This window comes from Mauremys mutica, chromosome 4 (assembly GCF_020497125.1).
Source record: "Mauremys mutica isolate MM-2020 ecotype Southern chromosome 4, ASM2049712v1, whole genome shotgun sequence".
Classification (NCBI taxonomy): domain Eukaryota; kingdom Metazoa; phylum Chordata; order Testudines; family Geoemydidae; genus Mauremys; species Mauremys mutica.
In genome coordinates this window covers 83,685,792-83,698,054 of record NC_059075.1, presented here as the reverse complement: position 1 = coordinate 83,698,054, position 12,263 = coordinate 83,685,792, and the positions used below count along the sequence as shown (strand labels likewise).

General features: G+C 37.1%; 1 long non-coding RNA gene across 1 annotated transcript in view; it reads left to right on the top strand.

Annotated features, from left to right (window-relative positions):
* Nucleotides 1-7,046, top strand: part of LOC123369984 — a 35,231-nt gene extending 28,185 nt beyond the window's left edge. The window contains exons 2-3 of the long non-coding RNA XR_006579225.1: nt 5,807-6,019; nt 6,790-7,046. This is a non-coding gene — a long non-coding RNA (uncharacterized LOC123369984). The remainder of the gene's footprint in view (nt 1-5,806; nt 6,020-6,789) is intronic.
* The last annotated feature ends 5,217 nt before the right edge of the window (nt 7,047-12,263 follow it).

Sequence of the window (12,263 nt, the reverse complement as noted above, 5' to 3'; positions counted from 1 at the left end):
AAGACATCAAAAAGCCTGGCTTTTGAAATATTTTTGGAATAGTGCTAAAGCACAGTTTAATTCTAGGGGGCCACTTGTTTGTATATTGGAAATCAAACCCTTGTCTTTTTCAGTATACTCCTGCCATGAAGTCATTTTTTGTGCTGATTGAAATCATCTGTTTTCAGTTCTCTGACAAATTAATTGAACTTTCCTCTGACTCAGGGGCCTTCTGACTTTTGAAGCAGATTTTGTCTACACGCCGTCTCCCAGACGAACACAATTTAATCTTCTAGGCTTTAAATGAACTGTACGTTTTCAGAAAGCCAATGAAAGAAGCATTTGTTCTGGTGATAGCTTTTCAGCTTTTACAAATATGGCACAAGAATAGAGGCTTATAAAATGTTTATTTTACTGCAACTGATAACTAACTCCAAAAAGTGTTAGATCCTGCGATCCACATGACGATAATGTCTTGTGTTCTGAGCTCCTTGAATTCAAGTATATTAAAAGAGTGTTTGCTAAATGAATGAGAGAGCTGTTCTAATATTGAACTGTAACAGTATCATGCCCAACTCTGTTTGTTGTGTTGATAAAATAACCACTGGTTAAGGTCTTGCAATCCGGTTCAGATCTATCTTATACAGATGAGCCTGAGCTGTAAAGTTTGATTTGGGTCCAAACTCCCCCAGAGTTTGAGAAGTTTTTGATACTGTGTTCTGGTTCAGGCCCATCTCTGACATAAATTGTCACTTTTCAAATCTGTCATTTAAACCTAATGATCCAAATTCTGCCCTCAGATATATGAATACAACTGCACTGAAGTCCATAGAAGCTGTACATGTCCATCAAAGGACAGATTTTGACACAAAAGGAGGCTAATATCAGAAACGTGACTATCAGTAGAAGACAGTAGTAGATTTCTACATTACCAAAGGCTCACCGAAAACACAGCCTGAGATCCTTTATTTCTCAACATAGCTTATATACTCTGTTTTTGAGTCATTTCTGCCAACCTTGCAGACAAAGGTCCAAATTCAGCAAAAGCACTTTAACTATGACCATGTGCTTTGTTGAACTGGGATGAATTTAGAACATGCTTAAAGTTAAGCACATGCTAAAGTACTCCTCTTTGCCTCTCTTTCCTGTCTGGGCCTCCATCACTATAATATCTGAGTGTATCACAACCATTAATGATCAGAGGGGTAACCGTATTAGTCTGGATCTGTGAAAGCAGCAAAGAGTTCTGTGGCACTTTATAGACTAACAGATGTATTGGCGCATGAGCTTTCGTGACGAAGTGGGTATTCACTCATGAAAGCTCATGCTCCAATATGTCTGTTAGTCTATAAGGTGCCACAGGACTCTTTGCAACCATTAATGAATTCATCTTCAAATCTCCCCTCCAATCCACTGAAGTAGGGAAGTATTATTCATCTCTGTTTCACAGAAGGGAAAGGTGATTCACAGAGAGGTGAAGTCAGTGATTTACACAAGGTCACTCAAGAAGTATGTGGCACCATCAGAAATTGAACCCAGATCTCCTGCATCTCAGGTCTAGTTACTTCACTACAGTGAATACTGCTATAAGAGTCAGATGGATTTTTTTCTGCCTCATGGATCATCAAGGAAATTGACAGCTAGATTCTGATTGCAGATTCTTTAACTTGGCCTGATTCAAAACCTCGGCCCCACACTCTCCCAAATGTCAGGAACGTATATAAACAGATCCAGATTTGGACTTTGTGATTTATCCCTTTTTGGTAGAATTGGCCAAACAAAATCCCTGGTTCTGGATGCTTCTGAACTTTGGTTTATATTAGATCCATACATGGATCTAAACTTTGGAATGCTAATCTTTACTACAGTAGTGCTGAAATTTACAGGGATGTCAGTTTAAAAAAATCATCTTTTGACTATTAAACACAACAAAGTCAGTATAAGAGTCTCAACAAAGCCTTGTTTAATGTTGCTTTCCAGTGCAAAAGGATGAATTTGGAACTCTTCAAGGTAACTTTTGCATAGTCCATTTTCTGAATACAAACTCAGCTTTTAAGTTTACATTTACTTTCAGAAATGTTAATTCTCTCAAAAAGATTTCCAGAAAAGTTTCTCAGTGGAATGACATATTTTAGGATGCTGAATGGTTTGCAATCTGCTTGCATAATAATGTTGATAATGATATTCAGTTCTTTCGCTTAAGCTTTTTGGTATTTATCATGCAAGCTTAAGAGGTTTGTGAAAAATTTAGCTAGAGATTAGACATGAAATTTGCAGCTGTTCAAACTTTTTACTGTCTGACCACGATTGAAGGACCATTGAAAATTTTCTGTTGGGAGTGTACTACTAACACTTCAGGCTTATGAAGCAATAGGAAAAGCAATCACTGTTTCAGACTTTCACTGAAAAATCCTGGAAAGGGATATTATTCATCTGGACCACACATCTCTCTCCACCACCTCCCATTTTGTGGGGTGATATAAAATAAAACCTCATGAGGAGATATATGTATTCCAGATATGTGTATATGTATTGACATATGAAATGTTTTACTGTATTATAGCAAATTCCAGGTAAAGGTATTTTGATGTTTTCTCAGGCAAAACACCCATTGACTGTAAAATCCCCATTGAAATCAATAGGCGTTTTGCCTGAGCAAGGAATGAGCAAGGAACACAGAAAAGTGCCATTAGGTTGCTCTACATTTCAGGGTGGAGAGATGGTGTTATTTAGGCAATTCTGAGGATTAGTGATGCCAATATATGGTAATGGAGGCCTAAATAAGGAACTATTTTAGTAAGAATTAAGGTCAATATCAAAACATATTGTGTGTGAAAACATGTTCAAGAGACACAAGTAGATTCTATTTGTCTATAATAATTCCTCACATCTTACAGCACAGTCTGCATGTGACAGACACAACAAGCAAATATGGTTTAATTTGTTGTTTAAAAAGGCCTCTCACCCTATTCTTTAAAATATAGGTCCCTATATCGTATGTGTGCAGGACTCCATGTGTTCTGCAATTCCACTCCCAGGGAGTTTACTATGGAATTCACCCTTGGACACAGAATTGTGCTTCAGATTCTCAGCTTTCAATTTTTTTTTAAATAATGTGTGTATTATATACATAGATAGCCATGATGTCAGGAACCAAGCATAAACTAATGCAATGTTGCATGCCTGAGTCAATAGAGAATCTCTCCATATACTATATCATAAAGATGCTGTTAAAAATGCTAGTATGTGATTATCACTTGAGATACCGGCATGTCTCTAGCAAAAATCAGCAGGTTTCAATCTAAAATGTACAATGCACTTTTGGGACTAGAGTTCAGTGAGAATAACTCAGGGAACTTTTTGGTGACTTCTAAGCAGAATTTCTCTTAAACTGTGCCCCTTTTATTTAATTTCTTGCCAACATTTCTGCAAAATAAGTTTTGTTCAGGACAGTGAATTTTTAGCTTGTAGCCAGGATTCATCATGGAGCACAATTCATTTTGCAATCAAAAAGAATTTCAGGCAGAAACAGAAATAAAGGGTAGGTCCTGCCAGTCAGGGAATAGAAACAATACCATGTGACTAAGATCGCGAAACTCAGCTGGGATATTGAAGTACTTGAAGCAATACTTGCTGCAAACATTTCATGAACAACCCAGAGACTGATATTTGTTTGCACAAAGCATTTGCTAAATGATTATGAATAGCAAACAAATACCTAATAACACAATCTGGCTCAGCTCCTCAAATGTATTTAGGAACCTAATGCCCATTGAATTCAGTGGAAGCTGGGCACCTAAATACTTTGAGGATCTGGGCCGCTGTTAATAGACAATTTGTGAACAAGAAAAAGGATTAAATTTACTGGCTGACTGGTTTGTTGCAAATTATTTGGCCAGCTCTGTGCAGAGGATCAGTACAGCTAATCATGCCATCATGCTTACTTATCTTACATACATATTTACATATATGCATCTTACATAATATTTAGCCCTGCCATGACTGGACTAGATGATCTCTCAAGGTCCCTTCCAATCCTATGATTCTATGCAAGGACTGTGCAACTGTGAGACTCAGTGATTCCAGATTTTCACTTTAAATGAATGGAATGTCATTGTTGTTGTTACTAAGTACTGTTCAGTTAACTCTCCCCCTAACAATTTTTTATTTCCATGCACCTCTGCACTTCCAAGTTCCGGCTAGAAGCAGAAGCAGAAGTAATAAAATACAAGAAAGGCTATTCTTGTGCTACTTCCGGCCCTACTGGAAGCAGCAAGAACAGGAAATCCCATGAGAAAGCCTGTTGCCTCATAATTTCCAGCCCAGTTGTGCAAACTCAAGTGACTCCATTTAGATAAACTTCAAAAAAGCGTCCTTCAAACGTGGCAGATCTTTATCTGAACCAAACCCCAACTCCAAGTCTCTTGAGGTTCACGCATCCCGAATTCGAACATGCACAAAGATAATGTAACTAGCAGAAGATGCAAAGGGATGAATAGTGATTCATTCACTCTCAGCTCAAGACACCCTAAACATGCATTTCCAAACTGTATAGTTAGCCACATAACCCTGCATGCTACACAAGAATCTAACACAATTCAAGATCCCAACATCTCTGTCTCCAACATGTAAACAAATTATGTAAAGGACTTCCATGGGGAAAAATCCTGCTCTGCTTAGTGGCAGAATCCATGATCTCAAGTTCCCACCCCTGCTGTGAGTTCACACCCCCTTGTTGCTGCACAGCTGTATTCCATGTGGGTTCCCTGTGCCTCAGTGCACTGAAATCTTTGTGGGGTGGGTCTGGTGGATCCAGGACTTTGCTGACCCACTGGCCATTCATTCTGCAGAGGGGAGATGCAGGAGCAAGCCACTAATGCCATCAAGACATGCACATAACAAAGCCTAACTATGGGACCACATGCTTATAATCCTACTTATTCCTTTCTTGCTATTTCCTCTGCATTGTTGTTGAGTTCATGCATTGTGTCTTGTCTAAAATGTTGATTGTAAGCTGTATAGAGAGGGACTGTGCCTATTTATTTGCGTGTAAAGTATCTAGCCTTCTTTGGAGCACCATATAAGTAGCAATAATTGAGCAAGTGCGCCTTTATGTGTTTTGTTAACAGCTTTATGTTGTGCAATAAGAACGTATAATAATAAAATCAGCAATGACTTTATATTTATAATATATAATTATAATATAATATATTTATAAATATAAAAATATGGAAAGGGAATCTTTTCACTGACTTCAGTGGGCCTTGGGCCAGGCCCACAGTGAGATGAGGATCTTAAAACTATTCTAAAATGTTTTGCAGAAGCTTTGCAGTTTAGCTTTAAGATGGACACACACGCTGTCAGAGATGATGACTCAGATGTAAGCCCTTCCTGAAATGTCACTCTCAAGAACAAATGTCTTCCCTCTCAGTAACTGATACAATATTTCTGGCTCTGCAGCTGTGATACCAGATTGCATTTTCAGTATTTCTTTGGAAATGTAAAAACCTTGTTGTAATCATCTGCTTCAACACGTAGCGCCAGTCAAACTGCCTACATGGTGCTGCCGCTCTTTGTTTCCCCTCATGCATGTCCAGGATGCAGCTTTCTGATGATGTGCAACACTTGGGACATTTGGAGATGGAATGTAACCACTTGAAACTGTTTGGTTTGTCACTTTTGGATTTGCTACATAAGGATATGTTAATGCAAACGAGATCTGTTTATAATATTAATCAGACAAAGGAAGAAATTCCTCTGAAGTCTATATAATGCAATGAGCAGACTTCTTGATTAGTAACATATTGATTGTCTATTCTTATTTCAGATGTTAGCTCTGGGATGTGGAGAGAGCTGGGAGAAGAAAAATGTGAGATGCATGACGTGTTCGGGATTCAGTCTGTGAAACTGGAAAAATATTTACACGATTAGATTACGCTTTTATGTAATATTTTCCTTTTGTGTAATATTTGGATATGCAGCTGAATTTTTAGGTACTTACCCAGATCAAACCACACCTCTGAACATTGGAGCAAACATGGTGAGAGGCAAAATGAAAGGGACATGTCCCCCCAACCTTTAATAACTCTCTTGATGTCCCATTAGTGGTGATACAAGACTCGTGCATTTTCACACAAGTGCTGGCCCCCCTCCCCATCATTTCTTTAGACAGCACTTACGCACATGCTTAACTGTAAACACTATAATGGGACTACTCAAAGGTTAAAAGCTAAGCATGTGCTTAAGTGCTTTCCCAGATCAGGATCCTAATCCCACCTCTTAATCTTTAGAGCTTCACCCCTCAATATTGATAATCAATTCTTTGTTGGCAAGACGCATTGATAGCTGCAGAGCAAGGAATCTTAAACATTTGCCCAGTTTGATCATGCATGAAAACAGTCCATCAAATGCAATGCACAGCAGCCAGCATGCTTAATGTTCCTAGCCAGAAATAACTTCAGTGGGTATCGGCTGCTGTATCCTGTCACCAGTTATTTACCAGCTCACAATACTCTCATTTATTAATAATACAGATTTTTGATGCCTTAGTCATAGGAAAAGCAGCAAATACTTTTTGCATTACTCAGTGTTTTCATCCCCTGGGTCTTATCTCCTGCTTTAATTTACTGTTTGTTATTTTAAAAAGGAACTTTCACTTTTGGTTAGATTCAGAGCCCACCCTGGATTTCCCTGGGATGGGCTGAAGTGCATTAGATGTAACATTAACTAGCATTAATATGGAAACTTAGAATCCAAAAAGAACTTGTACCACTGCCCAAAAATGAGTCATTGTCCTTTTTCTCTTTTTAGCCAACTGCAGATTCAGAAGCTGTGAGACAGTTTCCTGCAGATAAGAGATAAATCGAAGGGAAACCTGGCAAAAAGATGATGGTCAAGCTGCAAGATATCATTTCCTCCAAAGCTCCTACATACTAATTAACCATTCCAGACATATTTTCAATAGCATTTAGGGATTTCCTCATCAAAATAAACTTCCTCCCATGTTATCTTCATTTTTGGCATCTGGTAATATAGTTTGCTATAAGAATCAGGGTTAAAAATTCCTAACACGGGTTATATATATATATATGTTTGAAGTTTTGCCAGTGTTGCATTGGAATCCTAGTGCCTGATCCAACTCCCACTGTAGTCAACGAGAACTTTGCTATTAACTTGAATAGTAGCAGGATTGAGCTCCCATCCTTCTGCATCCAGATTTTTTCACTTATGCATTACGACTTGTTTATAACAAACTACAGATGGACTCAACTCATAAAATTCAGATAAATATCCATTTCCAAAGTTTGCAGTGTTTGGATCACAGATTTTGCATTGGACCCAGCCCTTTAATATACTGCTTATACATTTTCCAAATCTCACTTTGAAACAGAAAATATTGTCAGAATGAAAGTGTATCTGCCAAAAACAAAATTTTCATTATCCTCTCCTTAATTTTTTCTCCTTTAGAAGCTGATTTCTTAACTGCACAATTAGTTTTAAGGTTGCCATTGAATGTAAACTCATCATACCTGATTTGTAATCTTTTCTGTTTCAAGTGCTATCAATTATTTTCTAACTAGATGCTCCTGTGGGTTCAGCTGTCACTAAGAGCAAATTTGAGCACAATAGGTTGCTTCCTATTTCTCAAAGAATCTGAAGATTGTCAAGACTTGTCAGGCAGCTCCAGTTTTAAGATGAAGCAGATAAGTTAGGTTTTTCTATTAGGCACTTTTAAAGGGAAGGAGATAAAAGGAAGTATTGTTTCTGGAGAAGTAATACCATTTATGGTGCACATTTGCATCTATTAAGAATAAACTGCAATTACTTTGGGGCACAAAACCCAGCATATTTTCACTGCTTTAGATGTGAAAATGCCTACTGTTTTTTTAGACCCTGCACTCAAACACATTTGTGTTGTAATATTTATCTTGCAAAGAGCTTGTTTAAAATACATTAGAAAAAAAAAACTAAAATGAAGTGTATGATTTAGTGCAAACATTGTGTACAAGCAAACACGCACACACACAGAGAAATGGTTTCTTAACCAAATTAAATTTTGGTGAAATTCATCCAACTCTGAACTAAATTTATCTCTGGTATAATTCTACTTATTTAAAAGGAGTTACATATGCCATGGTAGAATGTGTCCTGGTGATTACTCTGTTTACTATTACCCAAAGCAGAAACTAATGCAAAATATGAGGAACACCATGAGTAACAATGTCATGACTTTTAGTGAATCACTTATTCTGGCTCTCTTTATCTATCAGTAACCATCCTATAATGCACCCATATTATACTTGAAAATAGATGAGAATAATGGTTAAATTCAGCCTTAAGGTGAACAGGTGCATCACAGACTTTCATCATCTATTTGTGTAAAGAAATGTAGCACAATTTATAGAACATATCCTATTGTTTTAAGAGAGTGTAGCATGGGAGACTGACAGTCCTGAAGACTGAAGCCCTGTAATTATTCACAGGACAGGTACAGCATGAATAGCAGGAGCACAACTTTGCTGTACCTCATCTCTTTGTGTTTGAGAGGGAAGGTCAGTCCGTCTCCTTGCCCATTCAGTCCTTGTCCTTGCTAGTGAGTATGCCAACAAGTGTGCCATCTAGTGTCAGTAGTATTGGTGGGCTTTGTATGGACACTTGTCCACTATGAACTGGACAGAGAACTTTTTAATTTTTTAATGAAGGGGAAAAGCTCTGATAGTTCAATGTGTCACTTGTTCATTATTTAGGGATGGGTCCAATACCCATTGACTTCAGTGGAACTACTGACATGCTTAAAGTTATGCACATCTCTTAAGTATCTCGCTGAATCAACAACTTAATGTTAGATTGTGTGGGACAGATTCTGCCTTCGGGTACATCACTGGAACCTTACTGTATGGAACAAGAACCCTCTTGAATCTGAAGACGGAATTTGACACTCTGGGTTTTAAATTTGCAATTAGCATACAATTTTAAACTTTAAAACATTTTTTTAAATTTCAGCACAGGGCAAACACCCAGCATGGAAAATTTCATCTTGAATGCTTAAAGTTTAGGGAAGCTATAAGCAACTGAAACAATGGTTTTATAATGGGAAGTGTTGAGCAACCTAAACTATAGGTACCACTTATAATCCACCCTGTTACTAAGAAGTCCACAGAGCAAATCAGAAAGGAGAATGTTACCCATAAGGACAATCAATCAACCCCCAAACTGCAAGGAGCAATATTATTTTTGCTTGAAAAGCATGGAACTCCAAAGTCACACCTTCACAACCACCAAATTAGAATTAGGTGTTCTAATTTATTGGAAGCCCTTGCTTTGATCAAACTTCTGAATATATCTGAGCTGAAACCTGGTTTGAATTGATTTAATTATTATAATACCTGCATTTAGGGATTTCAAATACTGCAATTAAGTATTTCATGTGTCCTAGACCAAGAGGATATGAGCAGTTATTACAATCAGAGTAGCCAGAGATAGAAATTATTCTATTCTTACAGCTGAGGAATGATCTAGTCTCTAGCAAAAGACATCAGATATTAAAATGATACAAAACTTGAACTTACTGAGTGTGTAAGTGTAACTCTTGTATATCAGGTGTACATTTAAAAAATATTAGTGTCTTTATTAAGGTTCCAGATGGAAATTTTAATACATTCTTTTTTTCTTCATAGAGGCACCTGATATGATTGCACCTTATTACCACTGCCATTTGCACTGTCTTTAAAATGCCTTATGATTACTGTTATCATTAGCATGGATAAGTCAGGTACAAGTGTGTAGGGAACTGTGAAATTTAAACATACATATAATAGCATTGCAATCAGAGACAATGGGCAAAATTTATCCTGGGTTTAATTGACTTCAGTGGAGGCAAACCAGTGATTAATTTGGCTCAGTTACTTTAAATTAGGAACATAAGAGCTGCTGTAGTAGAATGACCAATAATCCAGCTAGTCCAATATCCTGTCTCTGACAGTCACCAGTACTAGCTACTTCAGAGGAAGGTGCAAGAACCTTGCAGTAGGCTGTTATGGGATAACTTGCCTCAGGAAACATTTTCTCTAAAAAGCTGACTTATGATCTAATATACAAAGGCATATCCCTAAAATGTTATTGGGTGCGCTATGATATTGAACTATAGACTTGACAAAAACCCACCCAAAACCTTGTATTGGACCCTAAAGCTCACCAAACATAGGGTCTCCCAGACTCTTAGCATTATTATCTTCTGCAGTGGAGCCTTAGCTGCAAATGCCAAGTTTGTGATCCCAGAGAATGAAACGTCAGGAACCAAAAGCAAGACCAATATGGTACTTCTTAACCACCGTGACAAAACACAGGGAAAGAAGCAATGAATCGCAGACCATTTAGGGTTTTAAAATTTATCATCTGATTATTGTTTTGTCTCTTATATTTACATGGCAATGATTTGTAAACCCATTAAACTTCCTAAATAAATAAATAGAGTTAAAAAATTTTCTCATCATCACCTTGAATTTCAGCCAAAACCAAACAGATTTCTAGTGTAGAGTGCTGTGTAAATGTAAAAATAATGTGCACAACATCTACCAACTTTACTTATCCACCCCATCATTGGAGCTGTTTGAATGATATTCACAAATAATTTTTTTCAACTGATTTCTTTTTAGAAAGTGTTGATCAATTTATCAGACTATTTTTTCCATTGTGCAGCCAACCCCAAATAAATCTGATGAATCGTTTATGTGTATGTTTGTCAGATAATTTTTTGTGAATATTTATTTGGTAATTAGTGAATAAATTATTCACCTTTTAAAATGATTCAACTATCTGTTAACTATGATGATGATTATGGGGAACAAAACTAAATCATAATGATATTTATGTAAAAAAAAATGTACTTGCTTCAGATGAGCATGAAAGTGGATGAAAGTTTATTATTTGTACTATTTCATTGTCAGGTAAGAAAAAATACCAAAGTAATAATAATAATGGCAATTTTTTTACACACACACACACACAGAGTCACACAGTCACACACGCACACACACAATGTTTGCTATTAAACTCACAGATTACTTGTGCATTTTCAGGGAAAGTTTCTGTTACTCTTACTCATGCTGAATTGTACCTTACTCTAAGAGTAGTCCATTGTTTTCAGTGGGACAAGTTGCAGAAGAAGGTATTACCCAACGTGAGTAAGGGTGTCAGAATCTGGCACTAAATATTTGTTTATAATTTCATTCATGTCTTATTGGAAAAAAATATTCTCTGAAAAAAAGGAAATAATCTCTCTAAAGAAGCCAAGAATGTTTCCTCCAACTCCTTGAATAGCTTTACAATAGTGATTTCATCAGCTGAACCATCTGCTTGGTTTTATGTATTGGTGCTGTGTGGATCCATGACAATGAAGTCAGAGGGAGTAGTGAGGAGGCAGCTGCTTAGATCAATGTCTGTCCACTCCTAAGCTTGCCAAAACCAACAGTGTGTCTTTACAGTTGATCTAGGGAATGATGTTACATAAATGGGATGTTTGCACTAATGACTAAGTCAAATACAACTGGAGGGCTTTTTCTCCTGAAGAAACTAAACTGATATAACAATATAATGCAATCTCCTTATTATGTAAATCATAGGACAGACAGCTGAGGACATTATTTAAATTAAACTGGAGAAATTATTTAAGAAATTTTCCCTTTTCTTGCCCCCATCCCATGAGTTTTGCAGGTAGCAGAACAGAATGGAAAAGGAAGAGAGCCTTCTGTGAGTAGAACTCAGATTCTTCCAGCTCAGAACTATCTGAATGCATAGTTGTTGAACATAAAAATAAATCTCAACATGTGAGTGTCATATTAACTATATTCAAAATAAATCAACAATTTAGGTGTCCACTAATGATGGGACTTGGGAGGTTGGGTTTGAATAAGTGTTCGAAAGTTATGATATCTACGTGAGCGATCCAATCTCTGGGACCTGCACAATGGAGCCATTTCCTATTTCTGGTCCTAGGGAGTGTGAATATAAAAGACAATAGATTCAAATGTGATGTAAACTTTTCTGAACCCCAGAAAAGATTAATTTCCTTTTCATTTCAAGTTTGGGAGCAGAGGCGTGGCCCACTTATTTTATTGGAGCTGTTTCACTCGTCACCGGGTATTAGAGCAGTTTTTATTACTGTTTTTGAATTTTAGTTACTATCTGTGGATTAGCATGTACCATCCAAATACTTTCATGGAGAGGAAGAATACCACACCAATACAAACTCATATGTGCTGGTGTAACAGGGCTGGGGGACACTG